Source organism: Phascolarctos cinereus, unplaced genomic scaffold, assembly GCF_003287225.1.
Source record: "Phascolarctos cinereus isolate Bilbo 61053 unplaced genomic scaffold, phaCin_HiC Scaffold_2;HRSCAF=192, whole genome shotgun sequence".
In the NCBI taxonomy this organism is placed as follows: Eukaryota; Metazoa; Chordata; class Mammalia; order Diprotodontia; family Phascolarctidae; genus Phascolarctos; species Phascolarctos cinereus.
In genome coordinates this window covers 273,792,407-273,798,585 of record NW_027555625.1, presented here as the reverse complement: position 1 = coordinate 273,798,585, position 6,179 = coordinate 273,792,407, and the positions used below count along the sequence as shown (strand labels likewise).

Sequence of the window (6,179 nt, the reverse complement as noted above, 5' to 3'; positions counted from 1 at the left end):
ATGTGAGGTTAGGGAGATTGGGGAGTAGAGGTTTGCAGACCTCCGTGACTGGAAGGATGACCAAAGTAGGGAAGTTTGGAAGAGGAGGAGATGCGGGGGGGGGGGGTTGGTGAGTCCAATCCCCTCATTTTACCGGTGGAGAAACTGAGGCACAGGGAGATTAAGTGATAAGAGGAATGCTGGAGGGAAGGAGGAGGAGGGAACTGGAAGGCCCTGGGATCGATTGTGGGTTCTTTTATGCATTGAAAACAGCGGTACAGGTGGGAATGCAATTCCAGGCGGGGTACAAATCTCTGAAACCAGACGCATTTGCACACGGCAGCAGCGGGCAAGTCTGGAGGCGTGCGACAGTTGTCACTGCAATGCGCCCGAGCCTCTCGGCTCACAGATGGGGTGGGGGAGGCGGCCGGAGACGTGCGCAAGGGAGAACAAGGCGGGGACGGGGGTTTGCACTCACTCCCTCAGTCCTGCAGCTATAAAACTCCAGGTACCTGCTGCACCGACGCCAGGCTCAGAAGAATCAGCTGGACATCTGTGGCTACCGTCTGCACTGCACCAACGCTGAACGCCCCCGAGCCATGGATCCCCCAAAACTGCAGCTGCCCTGCTGGTGAGAAGGGATGGAGGGGAGAAAAATAGTGTCCCTGCTGCTCCCCAGCAATGAGCCACCCGCTGCTGCCCTGGGGTTCCGGGGGGCGGGGGAGAGGGGGAGCTGGAGCAGGGAAAAGGATGCCTGCACAGATGGTCTTTTGCTTTAGTGTTAACTAGAGCCCCACTATAGAATGCATCATCTGAGGGTACCCCATAAATCTGTACCCTCTCCCTTATCTCCTTTGGAGAGTGATGCGTGAAGGTAATGCGTTCCCTTCCTACCCTTCAGAAGACCCTTCTGCCTGGAAGCCTGAGGGATGGAGGACGGGGAGGCTTTCCAAGCAATGGTCAAAAACATGGCGAATTATCTTTCCGATAGATCTTGGACTTAGAGCTGTAAGGGGCCTAAGAAATAATGCAGCCTATTCCCCTCATCTTAGAACAATGAGCAGACTGAGTGATGACTCTCCCTCAGGTGACCTAAGTAGCAGAATCCAGGCCCCGTGATTGCGGAGCTAGCATTCTTTCCATAACAGTGCATTGTCCTAGGAAATTGGGATTGCCTTCTACTGATCTGTTTCGTTTTTTTTTTCCTTTACTTTCCTAGGGGGCCCTTGCACCTGTTCTGGCAATTGCAAATGCAAAGACTGCAAATGCACTTCTTGCCAGAAAGGAGGTGAGTGTGGCCTTTAGGTAAATCCACTCTTCCTCCCTTCTCCCCCCTCCCCCACCCAAAGAACTTGGACCCTGGACTGAGAGGGAGGTTGAAAAGCCATCCCGGGGCAGCTAGGTGGTCTAGGTGGTGCAGTGGATAAACCACCTATCCGGAAGCCAGGAGAACCTGAGTTCAAATTCGACCTCCAGACACTAGCTGTGTGACACTGGGCAAGTCATTTAACCCTGCTTACCTTTAAAAAAACAAATCCAGAAAAATCATCTGGTCATCATCTTGGTGTGAGGCAGGGTGACCCCTCAGTCATATCTGGGGCCAAGTAGGCTAGATTGTGGGAGAAAACTGAAGACTTTATGGTTTGGGGCCAGCTCAGATTTCCCTTCTTCCTCCCCCAGCCCCCTCATCCTCTAAGCTCTCTAAGTGCCTCTGTTGCCACAGTCATAGAGGGCTGAACCCAGCTGCTCTTGGTCCCCAGTGAGCAGCACAAGTAAGTCTAGAGGCCCAGGGAGACACAGAAGGTCCATGGCTCTGCCACCCGAGACCATGGCAGCCTCACTAAATCTGTCAGAGCAGAGCAGAGCTCTCTGAAGCCCAGCCTCAGGAGTTTGGGATCTTGCTTTGCAGGTTGCCTTGGAAATTCCCTATCAACCCCTTTCCCTAGAAGACCCATGAGTTCTTGCCTTCCACCTCCTGATAGTTGTTTTAGCCTCTAAATGCACTTTCCTCTGCTGTCCTGTTCCATAACCTTCTCCCTATCCCCCATTTTGGGTACACTGCTGTCTGGCCAAATCTCCTCTAGAGGGTCTGGTGGTCCCAGACCTTGGGTTCTTTTGGTTTTTGGTAACATTCCCTAAACCTAAAAAAAAAAGTCAGTACCCCTTCCCCAACCCCTTCCCCAACTTTATATATACTCATAGGGAAAACTTTTTGCAAGTTTAGAATATTAGAAGGCATCTTAATTATCATAGCCTGTAAAAGATCATAGTGTCATATTTAGAACTGGAAGGGCCATGAGATGTCATCTAATCCTTCCATTTTAAAGATGAGGAAACTGAGGTCAGAGAGGTTATACCTTCTCCAAGGTAGCATAACTCAGTAGAACCAGAACTAGAATTATTAGAGTCATGATACTCTCTCTCTCTCTCTCTCTCTCTCTCTCTCTCTCTCTCTCTCTCTCTCTCTCTCTCTCTCTCTCCCTCTCTCTCTCTCTCTTTCACTCTCTCTCTCTCTCTCTCTCTTCTCTCTCTCTCTCTCTCTCTCTCTCTCTCTCTCTCTCTTTCTCTTGCTCTCCCCTTCTTTCCCCTAGCATCCTTCCTAAGAGAGACAGCTCTACCTTGACCATCCAATGCCCCTGTCCTCTGCTTTCACACTGGGCTGTATAATGGGTTGTTATGGTTCTTTTCCTTCCCTCTCTCTCTCTCCTTAGGCCGCACTACCTGCTGCCCTGCTCAGTGTCCTAAGTGTTCCAAGGAGTGCACTTGCAAAGGCCATGACAAAGGCAGCTGCTGCCATTGAGAGAGCTGCTGGCTTCTTGTAAATATAACCATTGTTTCCTAGAGGCATGAGTGATGTACCTTGCCTGCCCTAAAATGTGTTCATGTGTTTTCAAATGACAATAAACTCAGTGAACAAAATAAATTCCTGGTTTGTTATTCCTCTGAAGGGGTATATCACTAGGGTGGAAGGAAGCAGGGGAAAGGGTGGGTAAAATTCACAGACTTAGGTGATTTGGGGCTGGAAAGGGCCTTCCATCATCAAGCTGCCCTTTCTATATGTTGGATAACTGAAAAGGGGAGTCCTTGAGTCCTTCTTTTCTCTTGTTTCAGTATATTTGAGAACTATGGGAGATGGAATCTAATTGGTTTGGATTTAGGTTCTACAAATACATTATCTACTGTGTTCAGAGCATTGGTTCAGAACCTCTGCCAGATGATTTTGCCTCTTGTAGTGGATGCTTGGGCTACTTCCTTTAAAAAGAAATGCTAATTATAATTTTTTTTTCTCAGCCCTTTGAACAGCAGGGGCTTTCAAATCTAAGCCTTTTTTTTTTAAGCCTGGGTTTCTATAGCTTTTACAAAGCTGCCAAGGCCTGTAATTCAGAAGAGTGGGCAGGGTGCCACACAGTTCCCTAGACCTTTCTGTCTGTTTCCCTTACTGCCACTCAAACAGCAGTCACCACAGATCAGGTCCTCTATCACCTCTGTCAAGTAGACACTTAATATAGCCTCCCAGAAGATCTCTCTACTTCAGTATTTTTCCCTTCTGCAGTCTATCTTCCCTCTACCAAGAAGCCAAAATAGTCTTCTAAAGATAGCTGACATCAAAGTGCATAGAGAGAGCCTCGGGCCTGGATCAAGGAAGGAAGACCTGAGTTCATATTTGGCCTCAGTCACTTACTAGCTATGTGACTTTGGGCAAGTCATTTAACCTATTTTCCTCAATTCCTTCAACTGCTAATTGAAGATAATAATAGCACCTACCTTGCAAGGTTGTTGTGAGGATCAAATAAGAAAATACTTGTAAAAAGCCATCAGCACTGTGCCTTGCTATATAAATACAAATAGTCCCATATACATCCTTACTCTCTCTCTCTCTCTTCTCTCTCTCTCTCTCTCTCTCTCTCTCTCTCTCTCTCTCTCTCTCTCTCTCTCTCTCTCTCTCTTTCACACACACACACACACACACACACACCCCAGTCACACCCATTTCCCCTTAAGGATTTATTTTGGTTTTGAGAATGGGATTCCCCAGCTCACCTAGACTAGAAGTGTAGCAGCTACTACCTCATGCTGATCCCCATGGAAGTTTTGGCTTGCTCCATTATTCCAAGCTGGGCAGGTTCACCGCTCTTTAGGAAGCAGCCCTCTTTTTCTTGGGCTCACCATGTTGGTGCAGACCCCAGATGGTCTTTAGCTGGAGGATAGCTTAGAACTACTTTCAGCAATCCTCTGGCTCAACCTCAGCCTCCCCAGCAGCAAGGAGTACCAGGAAGTTGTACTGCAGGCATAAGCCTGTACCACAACGGGGACAAGAGGAAGACAGAGACCTTCTCCTGGACCAGCCCTTCTCCAAGAGACAACCCCTCCCCAGGGGACACCTGGCCTCTCATCTGCCTATCCTGCCTCATTGTCTCTGCCTCTACGTCCCTCCCTCCGGTTAGGGGTAACATCCCTGCCTCTGCCCTCCTCCACCTCGAGTAGACGTCTCTGCAGATACGTTCACCCTGTTCTTTGCACTCCCTTTTCTGCGGGTCACTGCCAGCGCAGAGAGGAGCGAGGATAAGATCATTGGTGGTCAAGAGTGTATTCCGCACTCCCATCCCTGGCAGGCTGCGCTGTTCATCAATCAGAACTTCCACTGTGGGGGTGTCTTGCTGTCCAATCACTGGGTCCTCACGGCAGCTCACTGTAACCACTGGAACCTTCAAGTGGTCTTGGGAAAACATAGTATCACGCCTGGAGGCCTATCAGCAATCGTTCAAGGTGGAGCACCGGGTATCCTACCCCACATACAACCGCAGGAACAGCGACAATGACCTCATGCTGCTCTACCTGCAGAAGCCAGTGAGGCTGACCCCCCAGGTTCGCCCCATTCAGCTGGCCAAAGACTGTGTCAATCCCGGCACAACCTGCCTGGTGTCCGGCTGGGGTACCGTGTCGAGTCCGTTTATCAGATATCCCAGCGCCCTCCAATGCATGAAGATTGGTATCATATCTACAGAAGAATGCAAAAATGCTTACCAAAAAACCATCACTCCTGGCATGGTCTGGGGTCGAGGAAGGTGGGAGGGACTCGTGCCAGGGTGACTCCGGAGGCCCCTTGGTGTGCAATTGGGCCCTGCAGGTCTTGGTGTCTTTGGGCATGGAACGCTGTGCCCTGCCCAGGTTTCCCGGTGTTTACACCAACCTCTGCCGTTACCAGACCTGGATCCTAAAGGAAATGCAGAAGAATTGATGAGCTCCCACCACACTCCCAGGAAAATTGCCCAGTTCAACCTGTCCTCAGTCCTGCCCTCAGGGACAGGTGGCCCCCCCGAAACTACAACCCTACATCCTACAAAGGAACCTTCCCCCTCCCCCAAGGACAGGACTCAGCCATCCTGACTTGCCAACCACGGACCTCTGGAGGACCCATCTCTAGTACGGATTTGGATTCATGGAAAGAGAATCAAAAGGATTTAGAGATGGAAAGAACTTTAGACCCTGAAAGCGCAGGCTGGAAAGGACCTTTTAGTAAGACCATATCCTCGAATTTCTACAAATGGGGAAACTGAGGGTAAGCATGATCTCCTAATGTCACATAGCTAGGATGTAACAATTCAAGACTGGTGTTCTTTCCCTGATCCTGAGGTCTGAAGGCAGATTTATCCCAGACCTCCCAGGTACTCTAGCCACTTTCGTGAATCCACTGCCTTGCTCAGGTATCCAAAATAATAGGTAACTTAATTGGTCCCTCTTGGTCACCCCTCCCCAACAGTCACAGATTAATAAAACCTATAGGACTTCCTTTGTGGGGAAAAAAAAAAAGCCTGTACCACAATGACCAGCCAGCCTACTTAAGAATTTTCAATGCTTCCCTACTGCTTCTAGAGTAAAATAGAAATTTCAGGGCTTGACATCTAAAGATCCTTATGATTGTCTGATCTAGCCTACCTTTCCAAACTTTTCCTCTCTCCTACAAGCTGCAGTACAGTAATAACAGCTTACTGCTTTGTTTTCCAAATTTAGCCAGCTCTTGCCTCTCTGCTTTGAACAGACTGCCCCTTCTCTGTAATGCCTTCTCACCTTTGTGCCTTCAATCCTTTTCCTTTATTAAGGCTCACTCTAGGTGCCAGTGCCTATGTGAAAGTTGACCTGATTCCCCTATATTGGTAGTGCCCCATCCCACCCCAAAATGTCTTGACCTTATCTTAGCA

At 49.1% G+C, this 6,179-nt stretch overlaps 1 long non-coding RNA gene and 1 pseudogene across 1 annotated transcript; both read left to right on the top strand.

The window, feature by feature from the left end:
• The first annotated feature begins 414 nt into the window (after positions 1–414).
• On the top strand, positions 415–2,902 carry LOC110193722 (uncharacterized). Its single transcript, XR_002320535.2, has 3 exons — positions 415–610; positions 1,199–1,267; positions 2,691–2,902. It is a non-coding gene; the product is annotated as an uncharacterized LOC110193722 (long non-coding RNA).
• Positions 2,903–4,448: 1,546 nt separating this feature from the next.
• Positions 4,449–5,218, top strand: LOC110193625 (kallikrein-14 pseudogene; annotated as a pseudogene).
• Positions 5,219–6,179: the final 961 nt, after the last annotated feature.